Raw genomic sequence first — 23,793 nt, forward strand, 5'->3', positions numbered from 1 at the left:
TATGAAAGGTCCTTAGAGTCAGATCCTAGTTTCACTCTGTCCCTAAGCAGTGGGGCCTTTCCTTGGCCTCCGCTTCTCCTACTGATCACTTTTCTAGGAGCCTGTGGCTCCGGGACACCTGTGACACTCTTGAAGGGAGCGTGCCCAGGACCCCGCGTCGCCGCGGCGCGTCTCTGGGACTCGGCTGGTGTAGGGGCCCGCGTCCCGAGCCTCACCTGTGCGCGCAGTCGTGACTCACCTGCCCTCCCCCGCCCTCACAGCCCGCGGGCTGTTCCAGGAGTCACCGCTCCTCCTCCCTCTCCGGGTCACTCCCGGCCTAAGCTCCCACCAGGGGTAGGGGAGTAAGGAATTCTGAGGTGGGCGGCGGAGAGGAAGAAGTCCCTTGGGGGTCCCGGGCCGGCGTTGCCAGACTCTTCGTGGTGGGGGTCCTAAGCGGAGGCCGTAATGGCCGGGAAGAGCGGGCGGGGCAGCGGGAGGCGCCGGGAAGAGCGGGCCGGAGGGAGGTGCCGGGAAGGGCGGGCGGGGCCGGGGCCGGGGCGGGGGCCGCGCGGGGGCGGGGGCAGGGGCGCGGGGCGGCCCATTTCCTCCTCGGAGCTGGACTGGAGGGAGACAAAGCAGCGGCCGTCGGCTTCGGGCCTCCGGAATCCAGCGCTCGCCCCACTCGCCGCAGGTAACTTTGCACCTCCCTCCCCGCGGGCGCGGGCTCTCTGGCCGGGCCGAGAGGGTCCTTAGGCCGGGCCGTCCCAAGCTGGGCCCCGCGAGCGGCTGACTGGTGGGCGGGCGGGGCGCGGTCTCTTCGGCAACGTCGCCGGGAATTGGGCTCCGGGCGGGCGTGGGACCCGCGTCGGGCCAGCGGCCCCTTTCCCCGCGGGATCCGAGCCTGGGACCCGGGGGCGCGGCCGGCACTTCCTGGCGCTCGGGATGTCGGGGGGCCGCGGCGGCTGGGGAGGAGAAGCCACAGGCCCAGTGCTGCCGCCGCGTTTCCTCTTGGAAAAGTTTTCTCGCGGTTTCCAAACTTTGTTGCCGCGGCGTCGCGCGCGCCTGCCCTGCACCAGGCCTCTCGGCCGCCTTCTTTCCCTGGGGCGGCGCGTCTGCGAGGCGCTTTCCGGGGAAGTGATTGTCGTCCGGTTCCGAGGCTTCCCTGCTCCCTCCCCCTCCCCAGCCGCCGAGACTTCCCCCTGGGGCGGCGGCGCGGACCCTGGCTCCGCGAACCCGGAGGCCGGAGCGCGGGCGTCTCCCAGACATCCTCGCTGTAGGCGTGCCACACCCGTGTGGACTTCTGGCGTGACCGACCACCTGGACTCAGGGATTACTCAGCCTACCTGGGTTTCTTGTCCGTTGGACGCACTTCGCTTTCGGCCCTAGTTTCCGGGAGTGGCATTCGAGATTTTTTTTTTTTTGTGATTGTTGTTGACTTTTAAAGGAGCGTGTACGTGCGTGCGAGTGTGAAGCACTTGTTGGAAAAAATGTTGCCTGAATGAATACCTGACCTTTGCTTGGCTGCAGTGGCTTCCCAGTAATGCGGGCGGCGGTTGGCCCAGTTCCAGGGTTGACTCCCTCTTATGTCTTCCTGCATCTTGGTCAAAATTTTTTTTTTGGTGCCTGTGTTCTGTACATAATTTACAATTACTTGGAAAAGAGCTAGATATGTTAAGTCTCCGACTAAATTCGGGGCATTTTATATTTATGATGAAGGAAATGCTTACATCATTGTATTGTTGGGACAGGATAGGCATTTTGTGGAGTGGATATTTGTGTCTGGTTAGAAGTGATTTTTTAAAGACTTGACAGGCGGGTGTTACTTTAAGGAACGGAATTTGTAAATCAAATTAATTAGGATATGTTATTTTGTTTTACAGGAGGAATGAGTCTAGGAATTATCCATAGTTTCTGCCTTATTATTTACCCATCTGGACTTTTTTTTTTTTTTTTTTTTTTTTTTTTTGAGAGATAGTCTCGCTCTGTCGCTAGGCACCAGGCTGGAGTGCAGTGGCGCGATCTCGGTTCACTGCAACCTCTGCCTCCCAGGTTCAAGCTATTCTCCTGCCTGAGCCTCCCGAGTAGCTGGGACTACAGGCGCGCGCCACATGCCCAGCTAATCTTTGTATTTTTAGTAGAGACGGGGTTTCACCATGTTGGCTAGGATGGTCTCGATCTCTTGACCTCGTGATCCGCCTGCCTCAGCCTCCCAAAGTGTTGGGATTACAGGAGTGAGCCACCGCGCCCAGCCCCATCTGGCTTTTTGAACAAACTTTTTTTTTTAAAGACAGGGTCTCGCTCCGTTGCCTGGACTGAAGTGCAGTGGCACGATCACAGCTCACTGTGGCCTCTATCTCCTGGGCTCAAGTGATCCTCCTACCTCAGCTTCCCAAGTAGCTGGGAGTACAGGCACGCGCCACCACACTCGGCTAATTTTTGTATTTTTGGTAGAGATGGGGTCTCGCTGTCTTGGCCAGGTTGGTCTGGAACTCCTGGGCTCAAGTGATCCTTCTGCCTCGGCATCCCAAATTGTTGTGATTACAGGCCTGAGCCAGGGCACCTGGCCCCATCTGGATTTTTATTCAGTTAAAGAATATTTTTTTAATCTGCTTAAGAGCTCACAGTGTAATAGAGGAGGCACACACGCCTGGTGTAGTACAGAGAGACTGCAGTAAGTGCCAGTCTCTCTGTTAAACTAATAGTTTCATTAGTATAACAGTACTAATGAAACTATTTTAACTACTGTGTGAATCAAATCTTACCTAATACTAACAAAAGAAACTTGTGGAGGCACTGAGAGGGGCCAGTAAGTTTTATTTGAATAAGTTCAGAAAGGCTTCCAGGAGGTAATGGCATTTGATCTGGATGAAACGTGAGTTACGTTTTTTTAAGTGAAGGGAGAAAGTCATGAGAAGCATAAAAGGGCATAGGAATTGAGGAATTGTGATATCACTCTCCTGATTTTCTTTTCCTTTTGGCTCATCTCAGTTTCTCTTTCTTTTCCTCACCATCACTCTTTCCTCTCATACCAGGGGTTCTTTCCAATGTCTCTTTGTTCTCTGCACCACTGATGTGGCATCACCTTCATTCCCATCAGTGATACTTACTTCATACAGTGACTTAGAGATGAGAGGAGCCCTCCTCCTCCAAGATGAGAATCACTGCTCTGTGCAGCCTCTTCTGTCATCAGCCTTATGTACTAAAAGCCTGAGCTTTTATTTTTTATTTTTATTTTTTGAGACGGAGTTTCACTCTTGCTACCCAGGCTGGAGTGCAATGGCGCGATCTCGGCTCACCGCAACCTCCGCCTCCTGGGTTCAGGCAATTCTCCTGCCTCAGCCTCCTGAGTAGCTGGGATTACAGGCACACACCACCGTGCCCAGCTAATTTTTTTGTGTTTTTAGTAGAGACGGGGTTTCACCACGTTGACCAGGATGGTCTCGATCTCTTGACCTCGTGATCCACCCGCCTCGGCCTCCCAAAGTGCTGGGATTCCAGGCGTGAGCCACCGCGCCCGGCCTGAGCTTTTATTTTTAGTGCAGATGTGTCTCCTGATGCACATGGTCACCTGAGCATTGGGAAGCTCTTTGGGTGTCCCTGGCTTCTCAAACTCAAGGTGTCCAAAATGGAAACTCTTCTCTTCTGGAGACATGAACCAGATGTGGAGATTCAGAATAACTGCCTGGATTTTGGGATTTTTTTCTTTCTTTTTCTTTTTTTCCTTCCTTTCTTTGTTTCCTTTTTTTTTTTTTTTTTTTGAGACAGAGTCTCCTGTTGCCAGGCTGGAGTGCAGTGGCGTGATCTCACCTCACTGCAACCTCTACTTCCTGAGTTCAAGCAATTCTCCTGTCTTAGCCTCCCAAGTAGCTGGGATTACAGGTGCAAGCCACCATGTCCAGCTATTTTTAAAATTTTTAGTAGAGACAGGGTTTCACCATATTGGTCAGGCTGATCTCGAACTCCCGACCTCAGGTGATCCACCTGCCTCAGCCTCCCAAAGTGCTGGGATTACAAGTGTGAGCCACTGCGCCCGGCAGGTCTGGGGATTTCTTTGAGAAAGTAACATCACTTTGGGACATGACAGATAGCCCTGATTGTTGCAGGTGGTGGTGTGTGCTGGCTGCGTGTGTAAAGGTCCTGAGACAGGAAAGACTACATGTATTTAGAGACTTGAGAGAAGACCTGTGTAGCTTGAGTACTTTTGAGTGGGGAGAAGACTTCACGTGAGATTGCCAGAGAAGGCAGAGACCATGTTAGAGTTTTATTCTAGAGGTGTAAGAAGCCATTGAAGGGAGTTTCACCATCTGATTTCCTTTTTAAAACTTTGCTAGTGCTTGGAGAAGGCTTGTGTTTGTGTGCATGTGGAAGCAGAGAGTTGAGCTAGGAAGATGATGGAGTTTGAGGTGATAGGGATGAAGAGAGCTGTGTTTTGGAGAAATGAGACAGGACTTAAATATGGATTGGGGCTGGACAGGGTCTCACTCTGTCACCCAGCCTGCACTGACATGATCACAGCTCACTGCATCCTCTGCCTCCCAAGCTCAAGCAATCCTCCCACCTCAGCCTCCTGAGTAGTTGGGACTACAGAGCGTGTCACCATCCCTGGTTGATATTTTTTTTTTAGACATGAGGTCTCACTAAGTTGCTGAGGCTGGTCTTGAACTCCTAGCTTCAAGTGATCCTCCCAACTCAGCCTCCCAAAAAAAAAACAGGATTATAGGCACTCAAGCCTGGATGACAGTGAGACTCTGTCTCAGAACAAACAAAAAGAAAATTTACCATTGAAACTATTTTTAAGTATTGTATGCCTCAGTGTCATTACATAATTCACCATCCATTTCCAGAACTTTTTTTATCTTCCCAAACTGAACTGCTGTACCCATAACAATAGCTTTCTATTCTCCTTCCCTTGGCCCCTAGCAACTACCATTCTATTTTCTTTATTTTTTCCTTCCTTTTTCTGTCCGTTCTTTCCTCCCTCTTTCTCTTCCTCTTATTCTCTCTCTTCTCCCTCTCTTTCTTCCTCTCCTTCCCTCTGCCTCCCCCTCCCCCTCCCCCTTTTCCTCCCTCCCCCTCCCTTTCCTCCCTCCCCTTCCCCCTTCCTCCCTCTTCTTCCTTCCCCTCCTCCCTCCCTCCCTCCTTCCCTCCCTCCCTGCCCCCTCCACCCCAGGCTGGTCTCAAAGTCCTGGGCTCAAATGATCCTCCTGCCTCACCTGGGTATAATTTTTAAAAAATGTAATTCCTAAAAAGTCATAGTAAGCAATGAAGTTACGTAGTGGGGTGTTTCTTGTTATTATTATTATTTATTTATTTATTATTATTTTTGAGACGGAGTCTCTGTTGCCCAGGCTGTAGTACAGTGGCAAAATCTCGGCTCACTGCAACCACTGCCTCCTGGGTTCAATCGATTCTCCTGCCTCAATCTCCTGAGTAGCTGGGATTACAGTCAGCTGATACCATGCCCAGCTAATTTTTGTATTTTTAGTAGAGATGAGGTTTCACCATGTTGGCCAGGCTGGTCTTGAATTCCTGACCTCAGGTGATCCATCTGCCTCTGCCTCCCAGACTGCTGGGATTACAGGCATGAGCCACTACACTGACCCTGTTAATTGTTAATTTGCCATTGATTATATGTCTATTACCTGATAAATTATGATTCATCCCATCCTTCCTCTTTTCCCCTCCCTCCCTCTCTTCCCCTCTTCCCCATCCCAGACTGGTCTTAAAATCCTGGACTCAAATGATCCGCCTCACTTGGAAATAATTTTTAAAAAAATGTAATTCCTAAAAGGCCATAATAAGCAGTGGAGTTATGTGGTGGGGTGTGTCCTGTTATTGTTAATTTGCCATTGATTATATGGCTATTCTAATGAATTATGATAATATGAATAACATGCTCTTAGGAGTTTTTGTTTTTTGAGATGGAGTCTTGCTCTGTCACCCAGGTTGGAGTGCAATGGCGTGATCTTGGATGACTGCAACCTCTGCCTCCTGGGTTCAGGTGATTTTCCTGCCTCAGCTTCCCGAGTAGCTGGGATTACAGGTGTCCGCCACCATGTCCGGCTAATTTTGTATTTTTAGTAGAGACGGGGTTTCTCCCTGTTCATTAGGCAGGTTTCGAACTCCTGACCTCAGGTGATGCGCCTGCCTTGGCTTCCAAAAGTGTTGGGATTACAGGCGTGAGCCATAGTGCCCGGCCAGGAGTTTTTAATCTTATAAGACTCAGACTGAAAGTTTGAACTTTTGTTATCTGTGTAATGAATAAGATGATTTATAAAGGATATTTTAGGCCAGGTGTGATGATTTACGCCTGTAATCCAGCACTTTGGGAGGCCAAGGCTGGTGGATCACCTGAGGTCAGGAGTTTGAGACCAGCCTGGCCAACGTGGCGAAACCCCATCTCTACTAAAAATGCAAAAATTAGCTGGGTGTGGTGGTGCATGCCTGGAGTCCCAGCTACTTGAGCGGCTGAGACTAGAGAATTACTTGAACCTAGGAGGTGGTAGGTGCAGTGGGCCAGGATCGCCCAATTGCACTCCAACCTGGGCGACTGAGTGAGAGTCCATCTCAAGGAAAAGAAAGGATATTTTAACTTTTGATGTAATAAAATGCTAATTTATTTTTTCAATTATGCAGTGCTGGGCAGGACATGTTTTTATCCATATTAAGTGGGTCATTATTTAGTATCTTCTGTTTTCTGTGATACCTGACTCATTTCTTTGCCTGCAGCAGGTAGCAGGTACTAGTCAATAAATATTGAATAAGTTATAATAGATAGAGTATGTATAGGGTTGTGCCAGGTTGATACAGGGGTGGAAACATGGTTTGATACCCAGCTTATTAAAATTTTTCATTTATAAAACTCACGCTTTACGACCTAGAGAAATACTGTTAACGTTTTGTGTATATCCTTTAATATTTTTTACAGGCATGTATATTGACTGTATATAATTTTTATAAAAAACAGACTTTTCTTTATGTGCTCCTTTGTAACCTGCTGTCCACTTAATCATAACTGGAACATTTCTCTATTAGTAAGATTAACTTTTATATATCACTAGGAAGAAATGCTGCCAAATAAACTAGGAAATGCCGTCGATTGTCAGATATATTTAGATTTTAGATGTGAAATGTTAAAAAAGTGAAATTGTGCTTTAGAATTGATAAAATATGATTAATTTTATAATGCTAACACAGCATGTTAATGATCCCCTCCTATTCCATTCTGAAGCTTCTTTAATCAGTCCTCTGTTGGACATTTAGTAAGCTTCCAGGGCTGCTTTAGTTTGTAGCTAAATCTTTTACCTATCCTCGATTATTATTATTATTTTTTCCTTTGAGACAGGATCTTGCTCTGTTGCCCAGGCAGGAGTTCAGTGGCACTGTCATGGCTGACTTTAGCACCTGGGCCCAAGCGATCCTCCCACCTCAGCCTCCTGAATAGCTGGGACTCTAGGCATGAGATATCATGCTTGGCTATTTTTTTTTTAAAGATCAATTATTTAGGATAACTCCTTAGAAGTAGAATTCTTGAGGGGAGCAGTATGCTATTTAAAAAATATATAGTGATTAACAAAAATAAAAGACAAACAAAACAAAATATATAGTGATTAAACATATATAACCTAAGATTTAGCATTTTAACTATTTTAAGGTGTGTCGTTCAGTGGCATTAAGTACATTCACAATATAGTGGAACCGTTACTTTTCACCTCCGGAACCTAATGGTGCCTTGCAAGTTTCTTAGGCTCTCTGTTCAGTCCTTTTTCTTGCCCTTCTTCAGACTCCATAATTTCATTTGCCCTATTTTCGAGTTCATTGATTTATTCCTCTGGCTGCTCAATTCTGCCTTTGAATTCCCCTGGTGACTTTTTCATTTTAGTCATTGTACTTTTCAGTTTTAGAATTTTTTTTTCTTGCTCTCTTGCCCAGGCTGAGGTGCAGGGGTGTGATCTTGGCTCACTGCATCCTCTGCCTCCTGGGTTCAAGTGATTCTCCTGCCTCAGCCTCCTAAATAGCTGGACAACAGGTGTATACCACCATGCCTGGCTAATTTTTGTATTTTTAGTAGAGATGGGGTTTTGCCATGTTAGCCAGGCTGGTCTTGAACTCCTGGCCTCAAGTGATCTGCCCTCCTTGGCCTCCCAAAGTGCTGGGATTAAAGGCATGAACCACTGCACCTGGCTGATATTTTCTTTCTTTTTTTTTTTTTGAGACAGAGTTTCTCTAGTTACCCAGACTGGAGTGCAATGGCGAGATCTCGGCTCACCACAACCTCCGCCTCCTGGGTTCAGGCAATTCTCCTGCCTCAGCCTCCTGAGTAGCTGGAATTACAGGCACGTGCCACCATGCCCAGCTAATTTTTTGTATTTTTAGTAGAGACGGGGTTTCACCATGTTGACCAGGATGGTCTCGATTTCTTGACCTCTTGATCTACCCACCTCAGCCTCCCAAAGTGCTGGGATTACAGGCGTGAGCCACCGCGCCCGGCCTATTTTCATTTTTAAAATACTAATATTTGGTCTTGATTTTTTCTCATACCTTCGTTTAGTTTTTTGAACATCTTTAAGACAGTTGTCTTAAAGTTTTTGTCTAGTAGGTCTACCATCTGGTCTTTCTCTGGGACAGTTTTTAAAATTTTTTTCTTTTGAATGGGCCATACTTTCCTGTATCTTTGTATGCCCTGTGACTTTTTAATTTTTTTTTGAAACTGGACATTTGAATGTAGTGATGTGCTAACTCTGAAAATTGGATTCTTCTCATTCCCAGGGTTTGCTGGGGTTTTTTGTTTGTTTATTTGTTACAGTCTGTTACTAAGGACTTCTCAGGTCTTTTTTGAGACTGCACCTTACCCTGGGCATGCACTGTGGTAACTTTTTAATCTCCTTATCTCCCCCTCCCGCTCATGATTGCTTTTGAATATCCTAGTCTTTGCAGTCTAGCTCCTAAAGAGGAAAAAGAGAAAAATAAAAGAAGTAAGGGGGTGGGGGCCATTGGCCCATTAAATTCCCAGAAGTCGACTTCAGCTGAAGGGGAAAGGCTTGCAGTCAATGGAGTGAGTGCAATAATGACTATCCTTCTCTGTCTACTTATTCCTGATTTGAAGGAGTGATCAGCAATTAGAATACAGATCCCTAATATTTGGAGGACAGCGTCCTTATTGCCCATCCTGGGGCTCCCACAGGCTGCTTGCAAACTGTTTCAGGAATGCATTCTAGGTTGTCTGCCCATGGCCGGGGAATGGGGTAGCTGCTGCTGAGCTAAGGGCTGAAATTGACCAAAATTAACCCAATTTACTGTTTCAGTCTTTCCTTGGAAGTTGCAAACTTTCTTCAGCAGTCTACAATTACAAAATACTTACATCAGACTAATTATGCCAGTGTAATTATCTAGGTGGGGAGACGATCTTGGTGTTTCCTACTCTGCTGTTTTAGAATCCAGAATCCTCTCCCAGAATTTTCTTTCTTTTAAAGGCTGTCTAATGGTCCATTATTTGTATGTATATGCCATGTTTTGTTTATCCATTCATACTCTTTTTTTGTGGCGGGAGACAGAGTCTTGCTCTGTTGCCCAGGCTGGAGTGCAGTGGTGCGATTTTGGCTCACCACAATCTCCACCTCCTAGGCTCAAGCGATCCTCCTGACTCAGCCTCGCAAGTAGCTGGGATTACATGTGTGGGCTACTATCGCCCGCCTAACTTCTGTGTTTTTAGTAGAGATGGGATTTCACCATGTTGGCCAGGCTGGTCTCGAACTCCTCCTGACCTCAGATGATCCATCCGCCTTAGCCTCCCAGAGTGCTGGGATTACAGGCATGAGCCACTGTGCCTAGCTCACTTTGAAGACTTAAAGAAATTTTGGTTATGCTATGCATGTTGGAGGATTTAAGTCTTATTGGCACATTCTGTTTTTTGTAAGGAAAAAAGTTAAAACACATCAGGCATCTAGAAGAGTCTCAGAGAGTAGCAGTTTCTGAAACTTGCCCAGGTATGCCTGCTTCCAGGCTTTGAAGATGTTGTGTGTACAACTTGGTGATCTGCTCCGCCCCCAACATGCTGTGGGCCTAGATTGAATGGACAGTGTGGGGAATGAGTCTGGCGTGACTTGCCTTGTCTCGTGCTGTTTGTTCGCTGGTGGGAGCCCTATACTGAATTATCCATTATTGAAAGTTCAAAGTGTGCAGAAAGAACCACACTTCAAAAATAAAATGTCAACATTGCCCTTTCTCTGTTGGAGCCTAATGTTCATTATTTTCTTTAGTTTTTTTTATAACTATCAAACTTTTTTCCTCCATGTGCAAGTATGCCACAACCCTGTTTCTAATGGAGCTTGAAATTAGCATGCATTTCCATTTAGTTGTTGATGGACTGTCATCGATCAACCCCTCTTTTTGATTGGAATTTAATTTGTGTTTTTTCACTGGCTGCAAGTTTGGAGTAATGCATATAATGTAAATACAGTTCAAAGGGCAACTTCGGATGTTCTAAATACTTGTAACATTTGCTTGTTTGGAACAATATTGTATGAGTAGTGTGATGGGATTTTTAAAATGTCTGTCATTTTTTCCATGTTCCTTTCTTTTTTTTTTTTTTTGAGGAGTTCGCTCTTGTTGCCCAGGCTGGAGTGCAATGATGCAATCTTGGCTCACTGCAACCTCCGCCTCCCGGGTTCAAGTGATTCTCCTGGCTCAGCCTCCTGTGTACCTGGGATTACAGGAGCCCGAAATGATGCCCAGCTACTTTTGTATTATTTAGTAGAGATGGGGGTTTCTTCCATGTTGGTCAGGCTGGTCTCGAACTTCCGACCTCAGGTGATCCACCTGCCTCAGCCTCCCAAAGTGCTGGAATTACAGACGTGAGCCACCACACCAGGCCTTGTGTTCCCATTTTATTAAAATGAGTGATGGAACTATATTGTGGAAGTTACTGTAATTTTCATCTTTAAGAGATTATTTTGTTTTAGACTAAAAGGGCTTAACAAGACAAATTTGTCTTAGTAATAATTTCTTGCTTGTTAAGCAATTTCTTAATTGCTAATTTAAAGGCTGGTTTTTTCCTGGATTGCTTAGTTTTGACTATTTCATTCTATTATATCAAGCTGTGAATTTCCTTCATTTTCTTGTTCTGAGGTTTCATTATTAAATATTGTCAAAAATAAGTGGATCATCAGCTGTCTTGAAAGCGTTTTATTGCTGTGGTTTATTTTATTTTGTCAGTATTTGACATTCTGAATTGAAGATGTGAGTTAAAGCCTGGTTAATTACCAAGTTACATAATCCTGTATTTGTTTATTAACCAGGTTAGACTACAGACTGTTCTTGAAACTGAAAGTGCTGTTACAAGTCAGAAAACACATTCATTATGGCCTGTTTCAAGTTAAATGAAGGATAGAGCCTTTGATAGAGCATTTGCCCTTTGTGGCTCTGATACATGCTTGCTTTCTAGGCAAAGATGCATTGTTACCATTCTCTGATGGTATGTTGAGTGTTTTGTTAGGTTAAATATTTCAGTATTAATCCAAACTTTTTTTTTTTTTTGAGATGAGGTCTCAAAAAATAAGGTGACCCACGCTGGAGTGCAGTGGTGTGATCTCCAGCTCGCTGTAACCTCCGCCCCACTGGGCTCAAGCTGTCCTCTAGCCTCAGCCTTCTGAGTAGCTGGGACCATAGGTGTGTACCATCACACCCAGCTAATTTTTTATGTTTTTAGTAGAGAGAGAGTCTCACCGTGTTGCCCAAGCTGGTCTCGAACTCCTGAACTCAAGAGATCTGCCCAAGTTGGCCTCCAAAATGCTGGGATTGTAGGCATGTGCCACTGTGCCTCCAAACTCTTTTTTTTTTTTTTAAACACACAATACTCATGGTTTATTATATAAATCCAAACCTGAAAAGTTGAAATTTCCATTCAGGCTACTGTCAAATAAAAAAAGCTTAGTTTTTGGAACATGGGTTTGAATCTTGTTTTATCCACTTTGTGTAACTGGGGACCTTAATAGTTTATTTTCTGCACTCTTTCAGTGTTACTTTAAAACTCCCAAGCATTTGATGAGACATTACACAGCTAGGTCTTGTTGCCTGACAACCTTGGGATGTAGCAGTCAACATTCTGCATAGGTCCAGGTTCTTAGGCAGGATCATATAGGGTAATTACCCAGGAGGCTTTCTAAAGCTGAGGTCTGTATTACCCTCTGTCCCCAGCGTAGGGGACACACCTTACAATCATCAAGTTTATACAGGTAACCTGGACAAAGCATCTGCTCTGATCCTTCCTCCTACCACCCCAGTGCAGTTTTCAACACCGTACCATGAGGTGCTGTCTTGTTAGGTGACAGGGAAAAATCCAGCCTGTGTCATGTCAGAATAGGTTGAAAGCCAACATTACAAAACCGAGACCATTTTTGCAGAGCACATTCCCAAACTATGGGCAAGACCAACAGCAGTAAAAGTTCAGTTTTTTATTGAACACATTATAAAAGAGGGTTAGTCAAAAAGACCAAAGCCCATATCATCATCAGACTCCTGGGATTCTTCTTTCTTTGCTTCCACTTTCTTCTCCTCAGCTGGAGCAGCAGCAGTGGGGCGGGGGCAGGACCTCCTGCTGGTGCAGCACCAGCTGCTGGAGCAGGCCCACCAGCCCCTACATTACAGATGAGGCTCCCAATGTTGACCTTGGCCAGGGCCTTTGCAAACAAGCCAGTCCAAAAAGGTTCAACATTTACACTGGCTGCTTTAATGAGGGCATTGATCTTATCCTCCGTGACGGTCACCTCATTGTCGTGCAGAATGAGGGCCGAGTACTTGCAGGCGAGCTCGGAGACGGAGGCCATGGTGCCGGTAAGTATGGGGCTAGCTCTGCCGGACGCGGTGCTAGTTGCCGGATGAAGTGAGGGCCTCACCCCAACGCAGCCTTAGCTTCCTCGGAAGGACCGAGCACCTTGCTGGCAGCTGAGGAAAAAAGCCTCCAAACTCTTAATCAGGGTTTGTGAAATATGATAGTGCCGTGAATAAGCTAGAGGCTGAAAGGGAGAGATATGTTACTATTACTGATTAATCATTGTTTTTGGGTGTTATATTCCTGGGGATCTCTAAATTGGCATAAGGTTTCATGAGGGATTCATTCATTACCATTCTCTTGCTTCTGTGGACCTGGGTTATCATGTTTTTAGAAGAGCTTTGGAGTGACTTTGAAGTGTGTCTTTAGAAACCTGCCAATTTGGAGAGAAGTGACTAAATGAAGTGTGAGTTTGATCCCTTGGGAGGGAAAAAAAAAAAGTCCAAGGAAATGGAAGATGGCAACTTTTGAGAGAAATTTATTTCGGGGTCTTTAAGACCAGTGAAAGATGTGATTTTTTTAGTAGCTTTGAGTCAGTCTAAAGCAGTAGTTTGCTGTTATCTGATCTTTTTTTTTTTTTTGAGCTCTGACTCTGTTGCCCAGACTGGAGTGGGAGTACAGTAGTGTGATCTCTGCTCACTGTAACCCCTGCCTTCAGGATTCCAGCGATTCTTCTGCCTCAGCCTTCAGAGTAGCTGGGATTACAAGTATCTGCTACCATGCCTGGCTAATTTTTGTATTTTTAGTAGACACAAGGTTTCACCATGTTGGCCAGGCTGGTCTTGAACTCCTGACCTCAAGTGATCTACCTGCTTCTGCCTCCCACAGTGCTGGATTTATAGGCAAGAGCCACCGTGTCTGGCCATTTTGCTATATCTCAATTGCATTGGAAAGTGCTCACTTAAATACAGTACATTTATGAAGTCTGCCTTGCAAAGCAGTGTGCTGTGTGCTGGAGAGATGTTAATGTGTAAACCACCATTGCTAACCCTAGGAAATTTACGAACTCAGGAGATGAGGTTTGGCAAAATAACTGATAGCTAGGAATTGGCAGTTTATACCCATTTTTTTTGCTCATCTGTAATGAGAGATGTTTCTTATTTCTTTGTGCATATGTCAGTGTTGCTAGATGAAACCTAAAGCAGGGCAGCCCTGAAAAAAAGGCAGCAGCACAACGGAAACTCATAAATAAAGCCCTAACTCCCTGGGACAGAGCACCTGGGGAAAAAAAGGGGTTTATGAGTTCTGCTGTAGCAGACTTAAACGTACCTGCCCAGCAGCTCTGAATGATCAACGGAGCTCACAGCTCAGCACTTGAGCTCCTATAAAGGACAGACTGTCTCCTCAAGCAGCTCCCTGACTCCTGTGTATCCAAAGAGTCACCTCATAAAGGAGAGCTCAGACTGACATCTGGCGGGTATCCTTCTGGGACAAAGATAGCAGAAGAAGAAACTGGCAGCAGCCCTTACTGTTCTGTAGCTGCTGCAGGTGATTCCCCAGGCAAGCAGGGCCTGAAGTGGACCTCAGCAGTCCTACAGCAGAGGGGCCATACTGTTAGAAGGAAAACTAAGAAACAGAAAGAAATAACTTCATCATCAACAAACGGGACGTCCACTCAGAGACCCAACCTGAAAGTCAACAAGTACAAAGACAACAGGTGGATAAATCCACAGAGATGGGAAGAAACCAGCACAAAAAGGATGAAAACACCCGAAACCAGAACACCTCTCCTCCTGCAAGGGATCACAACTCCTCCCCAGCAAGGGAACAAGGCTAGATGGAGAATGAGTGTGATGAATTGACAGAATCAGGCTTCAGAAGGTGGGTAATAAGAAACTTCTGTGAGCTAAAAGAACATGTTCTAACCCAATGCAAAGAAACTAAGAACCTTGAAAAAAGATTTGGTGAAATGCTAATGAGAATGGACAACTTAGAGAGGAATATAAGTGAATTGATGGAGCTGAAAAACACAACACGAGAACTTCGCGAAGCATACACAAGTTTCAACAGCCGAATTGACCAAGCAGAAGAAAGGATATCAGAGGTCGAAGATCAACTCAGTGAAATAAAATGAGAAGGCAAGATTAGAGAAAAAAGAGTAAAAAGGAATAAACAAAGTCTCCAAGAAATATGGGACTATGTGAAAAGACCTAATCTACTTTTGATAGGTGTACCTGAATGTGACGGAGAGAATGAATCCAAGCTGGAAAATACTCTTCAGGATGTTATCCAGGAAAACTTCCCCAACCTAGTAAGGCAGGCCAATATCATATTCAAGTCCAGGAAATACAGAGAACACCACAAAGATATTCCTCAAGAAGAGCAACACCAAGGCACATAATCGTCAGATTCACCAGGGTTGAAATGAAGGAGAAATGCTAAGGGCAGCCAGAGAGAAAGGTCAGGTTACCCACAAAGGGAAGCCCATCAGACTCACAGCAGCTCTCTCAGCAGAATCCCTACAAGCTAGAAGAGAGTGGGGCCCAATATTCAACATCCTTAAAGAAAGGAACTTTCAACCCCAAATTTCATATCCAGCCAAACTAAGCTTCATAAGCGAAGGAAAAATAAAATCCTTTGTGAACAAGCAAGTAATCAGAGATTTCAACACCACTAGGCCTGCTTTACAAGAGCTCCTGAAAGAGGCACTAAACATATTACAAGAGCTCCTGAAAGAGGCACTAAACATAGAAAGGAACAACCAGTACCATCCGCTCCAAAAACATACCAAATGGTAAAGAGCATTGACACAGTGAAGAAACTGCATCAACTAATGGGCAAAACAGCCAGCTAGCATCAATGGCAGTATCAAATTCACACATAACAATATTAACTCTAAATGTAAATGGGCTAAATGCCCCAATCAAAAGACACAGACTGGCAAATTGGATAAAAAGCCAAAACCCATCAGTGTGCTGTATCCAGGAAACCCATCTCACATGCAAGGATATACAAAGGCTAAAAATAAAGGGATGGAGGAAGATTTACCAAGCAAATCGAGAGCAAAAAAAAGCAGGAGTTGTAATTCTCGTCTCTGATAAAATAGACTTTAAAGCAACAAAGATCAAAAGAGACAAAGAAGGATATTACATAATGGTAAAAGGATCAATGCAACAAGAAGAGTTAACGATCCTAATTAAAATATATATGCACCCAATACAGGAGCACCCAGATACATAAGGCAAGTTCTTAATGACTTACAAAGAGACTTAGACTCCCAAACGATAATAGTGGGAGACTTTAACACTCCATTGTTAATATTAGACAGATCAACGAGACAGAAGATTAACAAGGATATCCAGGACTTGAACTCAGACCTGGAACAAGCAAACCTAATAGACATTTACAGAACACTCCACCCCAAATCCACAGAATATACATTCTTCTCAGCACCACATCACACCTACTCTAAAATTGACCACATAATTGGAAATAAATCACTCCTCAGCAAATGCAGAAGAACAGAAATCATAACAGTCTCTCAGACCACAGTGCAATCAAGTTAGAACTCAGAATTCAGAAACTAACTCAGAACTGCACAGCCTCATGGAAACTGAACAACTGGCTCTTGAATGTTGACTGGATAAACAATGAACTGAAGGCAGAAATAAAGATGTTCTTTGAAACCAACGAGAACAAAGACACAGCATACCAGAATGTCAGGACACATTTAAAGCAGTCTCTAGAGGAAAGTATATAGCACTAAATGCCCACATGAGAAGCAAGGAGAGATCTAAAATTGACACCCTATCGTCAAAATTGAAAGAGCTAGAGGAGCAAGATCAAAAAATCTCAAAACCTAGCAGAAGACAAGAAATAACTAGATCAGAGCAGAACTGAAGGAGATAGAGACACAAAAAAACCCTTCAAAAAATCAGTAAATCCAGGAGCTGGTTTTTTGAAAAGATCAACAAAATAGACAGACCACTAGCCAGATTAATAAAAAAGAAAAGAGAGAATAATAAAATAGATACAATAAAAAACGATAAAGGGGATATCACCACAGATTCCACAGAAATTCACACCATCATCAGAGATTATTATAAGCAACTCTATGCACATAAACTAGTAAACCTGGAAGAAATGGATAAATTCCTGCACAGTTGCCTCCTCCCAAGCCTAAACCAGGAAGAAGTCAAAACCCTGAATAGACCAATAACAAGGTCTGAAGTAGAGGCAGCAGTAAAGAGCCTACCACCCAAAAAAAGCCCAGGTCCAGATGGGTTCATAGCTGAATTCTACCAGACCTGCAAAGAGGAGTTGGTACCATTCCTTATGAAACTATTCCAAACAATCCAAAAAGAGGGAATCCTTCCCAAATGATTTTATGAGACCAATATCATCCTGATACCAAAACCTGGCAGAGACTCAGCAAGAAAAGAAAACCTCAGGCCAATATCCATGATGAACATAGATGCAAAACTCTTCAGTAAAATACTGACAGACTGATTGCAACAGCACATCAAAAAGCTTATCCACCATGGTCAAGTAGGATTCATCCCGGGGATGCAAGGCTGGTTCAACATACGCAAGTCTGTAAACGTAATTCACCACATAAACAGAACCAAAGACAAAAACCACATGATTATCTCAATTGATGCAGAGAAGGCCTTTCACAAAATTCAACAGCCCTTTATGCTAAAAACCCTCAATAAACTAGGTATTGACGGAACATATCTCAAAACAATAAAAGCTATTTATGACAGACCAACAGCCAATATCATACTGAATGGGCAAAAACTGGAAGCATTCCCTTTGAAATCTGGCACTAGACAAGGATGCCCTCTCTCACCACTCCTATTCAGTATAGTAATGGAAGTTCTAGCCAGAGCAATCAGGCAAGAAAAAGAAATAAAGGATATTCAAATAGGAAAGGAGGAAGTCCAATTGTCTCTATTTGCAGACGACATGATTGTATATCTAGAGGACCGCATCGTCTCAGCCCAAAATCACCTGAAACTGATAAGCAACTTCAGCAAAGTCTCAGGATACAAAATCAATGTGCAAAAATCACAAGCATTCCTATACACCAATAACAGACTTAAAGACAGCCAAATCAAGAACGAACTGCCATTCACAATCGCTACCAAGAGAATAAAATACCTAGGAATACAACTAACAAGGAACGTAAGGGACCTCTTCAAGGAGAACTACAAACCACTGCTCAATGAAATAAGAGAGGACACAGATGGAGAAACATTCCATGTTCATGGTTAGGAAGAATCAATATCATGAAAATGGCCATACTGCCCAAAGTAATTTACAGATTCAATGCTATCCCCATCAAGCTACCAATGACCTTCTTCACAGAACTGGAAAAAACCACATTAAACTTCATATGGAACCAAAAGAGAGCCCGCATAGCCAAGTCAATTCTAAGCAAAAAGAACAAAGCGGGAGACATCACAATACTGGACTTAAACTCTACTACAAGGCTACAGTAATCAAAACAGCATGGTACTGGTACCAAAACAGAGATATAGACCAATGGAACAGAACAGAGACCTTGGAGGCAACACAACATATCTACAACCATCCGATCTTTGACAAACCTGACAAAAACAAGCAATGGGGAAAGGATTCCCTGTTTAATAAATGGTGTTCGGAAAACTGGCTAGCCATGTGCAGAAAGCAGAAACTGGACCCCTTCCTGATACCTTACACTAAAATTGACTCCAGATGGATTAAAGACTTAAACATAAGACCTAACACCATAAAAACCCTAGAAGAAAATCTAGGCAAAACCATTCAGTACATAGGCGTAGGCAAGGACTTCATGACCAAAACACCAAAAGCATTGGCAACAAAAGCCAAAATAGACAAATGGGACCTAATCAAACTCCACAGCTTCTGCACGGCAAAAGAAACAGTCATTAGAGTGAATTGGCAACCAACAGAATGGGAAAAAATTTTTGCAGCTTACCCATCTGACAAAGGGCTGATATCCAGAATTTACAAAGAACTAAAACAGATTTACAAGGAAAAAACAAACAAGCCCTTTCAAAAGTGGGTGAAGGATATGAACAGACACTTTACAAAAGAAGACATACATGAGGCCAACAAACGTATGAAAAAATGCTCATCATCACTGGTCATTAGAGAAATGCAAATCAAAACTACATTGAGATACCATCTCATGCCAGTTAGAATGGCGATCATTAAAAAATCTGGAGACAACAGATGCTGGAGAGGATGTGGAGAAATAGGAACACTTTTACCTGTTGGTGAGAGTGTAAATTAGTTCAACCATTGTGGAAGACAGTGTGACGATTCCTCAAGGACCTAGAAATAGAAATTCCATTTGACCCAGCAATCCCATTACTGGGTATATATCCAGAGGATTATATATCATTGTACTATAAGGACACATGCACATGAATGTTCGTTGCAGCACAGTTTACAATAGCAAAGACCTGGAACCAACACAAATGCCCATCGATGATAGATTGAACAGGGAAAATGTGGCACATATCCACCATGGAATATTATGCAGCCATCAAAAATGATGGGTTTGTGTCCTTTGTAGGGACATGGATGAACCTGGAAACCATCATTCTCAGCAAACTGGCACAAGAACAGAAAATCAAACACCGCATGCTCTCACTCATAGGTGGGTGTTGAACAATGAGAATACATGAACACAGGGAGGGGAGCATCACACACTGGGGTCTGTTGGGGGAAATAGGGGAGGTACAGCGGGGGGTGGGGAGTTGGGGAGAGAGAGCATGGGGAGAAATGCCAGGTATAGGTGAAGGGGAGGAAGGCAGCAAATCACACTGCCATGTGTGTACCTATGCAACAATGTTGCATGTTCTTCACATGTACCCCAAAACCTAAAATGCAATAAAAGAAAATTAAAAAAAAAAAACAAAAACCTAAAGCAGTTGAGCTAATTCAGTTAAACATATATAGAGTGTTAGATTAGATGAAAGTTACCATGATCGAAAAAACCATGGTGCATGTGGTCAAAAGAGCTCAGTTTCATGGAAGGCGCACGTGCACACACACACACACACACACACACACACACACACACACAGTAGTGCTATGTGGCAAGTGCTGCGGGATGTTGTGTCTTTTTGTGGGCTCTTTTTGTGAGGCAGAGATGACAGATGTCTGAGTCTTGAAGGAAAATCAGTAGCTTTCCAGTTGGAGAAGACTTGAAGGGTGCTCTGGGCAGAGGAACAGTTGTGTGTAAAGATCCGGAGGCATGCACATATACTGGGGAATATTTTCATGGAGTGGAGACAGGTTATAAGGCTGACAGGCAAGTTTAGGCAAAGCTCACAGGAGTTTTGGCTTCATCCTGTCTGTGCTGGGGGAAACAATACCATGAGTTTTTTTTTTTCCCCCCAGAGGGAGTGACCCAATGATAATGATAACTAGGGCTCCCTGAGGAATGATTGGAAATTAGAAGACTCCCAGATACCAGAGATAACAAAGACCTAGGCTAGAGCCCTGAGAACAGGAAGGAGTTAGCAGGCTGAGTGAGGTGTGTACTGAGGTGCAGATGAGAAAGAAAATGAGGCTAGAGTCTCCTTCTAGGGACCCAGTTTGGTGGAACTTTGGTCAGCGAAGAAGAGGAAGGCCACAGTGGGAATATACTGGAGAACAGAGGGGATGCTTGGTTTGGGGCTCATGGAGTTTGAGGAACTCAGCTCTGCAGTTAAGTGCGTGGAGAAGTCCTGTGCTTGTGAAAATGCAGCTCTGGTGAAGGCATGTCTCGTCCCTTCCCACCTTTACTGTGGTAATTTGAAGAGGCAGGGTTTGCTCCTTTATCTTTGTTTTTTAGGGGACGGAGGAAAGGGGTTGTTTCAGAGTTTCTCAAGTAGTTGTTATGAACAGTAAGAGTACAATGGATCCAAATATTTTTAAGATAGGAAGTATAAAGCTCAACCCTCTAATGCCTTCTGAATTTCTTAGCTTTTCTTTCTGCTTATTCTCTGCCATTTCACTGTGCATCTTCAATTTTTCACTCACTGTGGTTCCTGGAAGGTTCTGGTGTTCTTTGGCACTATTGCCTTTCGCAACCTGAAACAACCTCCCTGACCCCAAAACAGTACATCAGAAACTCAATGAGGCCTTCCTGACTATTTGGGGACTGTCTTTTGGGGGCTCCTGGAGCACTTAGAACATTATACCTTCTATTGTATTGTAACTCTTTTCCTGTATAGACTATGTAAGCATTTTCCTCCCACTTTTTTGGGGGGAAAAATCTTCAAATACAGAAAAGTTGAAAGAAGTACAGTGAGCACTTGATTTACCAGCTGACCAACTGTTAACATTTTTCGAATTTTCTCAATTACTCTATGTAAACTTTACTTCGGAGTCATTTGAAGACCTCATGCCACTTCACTCTCCAGCATGTTATTCTGAGGAATAACATAACAGGCCCCCCTGATACTACTATCAATCACACTCAAGACCTTTTACATTGATATGGCAACATGTAATACCTTTTAAAGAGCAATCTGAGGGGTTAGCATTGGCTCTCCCTGGTAGCTCTTGAGAAATGCAGAATCTTAGGTCCTACCCTAGATATATTGAATCAGAATCTGTGTTTTAACAAGATCCCCAGAAGTACTGATTTTTTATACAGTCCATATTCAGATTCTCCCAGTTGTTCTAGTGATATCCTTTATGGTTTTTCTTTTTCTTCTTTTTTTTTTAAAAATCGGGAATCAATAAAAGATCACATATTGCATTCAGTTGTCATGTGTCTTTAGCCTTCACTTCTAGCTTCCCCACTTGGGACTGTGACATTTTTGTAGAGTTTAGGCCAGTTTTGTAGATGTTCTACATTTTGGATTTGTCAGATGGTGTGATGATTTTTCATTTGTTTGTTTTTTGAGATGGAGTCTCACTCTGTCACCCAGGCTGGAGTGCAATGGCTCGATCTTGGCTCACTGCAATCTCTGCTTCCTGGTTGAAGGATTCTCATGCTTCAGCTAGAACTACAGGCATGTACCACCACACCCAGCTAAGTTTTGTTTGTTTGTTTTTAGTAGAGATAGGGTTTTATCATATTGGCCAGGCTGGTCTCAAACCCCTGACCTCCAGTGATCCACCCACCTTGTCCTCCCAAAGTGCTGGGATTACAGGCATGAGCCACCATATCTGACTTTTTTTTTTTTTTTTTTTTGATGGAGTCTTGCTGTGTTGCCTAGGCTGGAGTACAGTGGCTGTTTGTTTGCAGGCACAATCATTGCATGCTAAACTCGTAAACTCCTGGGTACAAGTGATTGTTCTGCCTCAGCCTCCCTAGTAGCTGGGACTGTTGGTGCAAGTCTCTGTACCTGGCTTGATGTTTCTTTCTTAGGGCATTCAGTGGGTCAGGTTGTTCCACTGGTGATGATGCTAAGTTTAAACACTTGGTTAAGTAGCATCTTCCAGATACCTGTGTTATAAAGACAGAATGGTCTTTTGGTCTTATTAATTAATTGCTGCAGTGATATACTAGCAATTTCCAATTCATCTTTCTGTCTCTGGCATCTAGCAAGGTTCCTGAACATAATTGGTCAGTCATTGATGAATGGATGACTAAATGGGTCATCCAAGATACATACTACAATACAAGTTTTAGAGGCCATTTTTTCTTGTTTTCTTTTTTTAGTTTTTATTTTTGTAGAGACTGGGTCTCTACAAATGACACAGGCTGGTCTGGAACTCCTAGGCTCAAGCGATCCTTCAGCATTGGCCTCCCAAAGTTCTGGGATTACAGGTGTGAGCCACTGAACCTGGCTCACTCTTGTTTTCCTGCTCAATCTGGGTAACTTCTCAGACTTTCTAGTCAAGCCCAGGCATCTTTTTGCCTGGCTCTCCAACAAAAGTACCTTACTCTTCTTCCTGTGGGCTTCTTAGCTGTGTGAAAGGTTTCTCCTCCCTTAGTCCCATTGTGTTTTTAAATTTTTATTGCTTGATTGATTGATCGAGAGGGAGGCGCATTCTGTAGCCTAGGCTGGAGTGCAGTGGCATGATCTCAGCTTACTGCAGCCTCTGGCTCCCAGGTTCAAGTGAGTCTCCTGCCTCAGCCTCCTGATATTTTTATTAAAAAAAAAAAAAAGATTTTTGGCTCAAGGAAATCAGTTTGGTCCCATTGTTCTAAAACAAAAACCTCTTCTGTATTTTCTCTTTTCTCTTGTGCCTCCAGTCTAGATGCTTGTTTCACATTCTTTGCTTTTTAGACTAGTCATCCAGTCTCATGGAAACAGGGACTTTCCTCTTTATCCATTATCAGTTTCTTTGAAGGCTTGATGCAGCTTCTATAAAACGCTCTTCCATTGTTAATGGTCTCAACTATAATACGATGGAAGCTAAGGAAATGAACATAGATATCCAGTCCATACAGCAAACTGTCACTTCACCTCAGGAGCTTGTTTTGTTTTCCTTCACTTGACCTCTCACTGCTTCTTGCTCTATTCCAGCCACACTGGCCTTTTCTTTTTGTCAGTCCTGTGTTCCCTCTGCCTGGAATGCTCTCTTCCTCCAGGTACTCACTTGACTGGTTCTTTCCTGACTTAGATTTCAGCTCAAATGTTGTCAAGACAGAAAGCCCTCTAAGGACCCTACCTAATTCCATTACCATTACACTGCTTAATTTTCTTCCTAGCTCTGATATTGTCTTCTTTGTTTAGTTATTTATGCCATTACTGCAATGAAGGCTTCATGAAGGCAGGGTTCTTTTTTTTCTTATTGCACTCATATTTGTGAGTGAAGGCTAAATGGTTGGCTGAATATTGTTTTTTTAAGGTTTACTTTTTGTCCTTTGCTTAGTGCTTTTTGTTTTAATCTGTGTGTCTCCTGATGCTTGTAGCACAGCAATTCCAACTGCTCTCATTGCCTTTGGTGCCCGCAAGAAAATAAGAAAAGGAGCAAAATAAAAATGATGTAGGTGTTTTAGTATTATTATTATTTATTTTTTATATTTTTATTTTTGAAACAGGGTCTCCCTCTGTCGCTCAGCTTAGAGTGTAGTGGCATGATCA

General features: G+C 43.8%; 1 protein-coding gene and 1 pseudogene across 1 annotated transcript in view; one reads left to right on the top strand and one right to left on the bottom strand.

Moving 5' to 3' along the window:
* Positions 1-574: 574 nt before the first annotated feature.
* The window catches only part of CTNNA1 (catenin alpha 1), a 176,839-nt gene continuing 153,620 nt past the window's right edge, over positions 575-23,793 (top strand). The window contains exon 1 of the mRNA XM_012475556.3: positions 575-670. The gene's annotated coding sequence lies outside the window, so the exon portion shown is untranslated. The remainder of the gene's footprint in view (positions 671-23,793) is intronic.
* LOC105733492 (large ribosomal subunit protein P1-like) lies at positions 12,450-12,803 on the bottom strand (annotated as a pseudogene).

The sequence above is a fragment of the Aotus nancymaae genome, unplaced genomic scaffold (genome assembly GCF_030222135.1).
Source record: "Aotus nancymaae isolate 86718 unplaced genomic scaffold, 86718_ANA_hifiasm-v0.15.2.pri h1tg000064l_1, whole genome shotgun sequence".
NCBI classification, from domain to species: Eukaryota; Metazoa; Chordata; class Mammalia; order Primates; family Aotidae; genus Aotus; species Aotus nancymaae.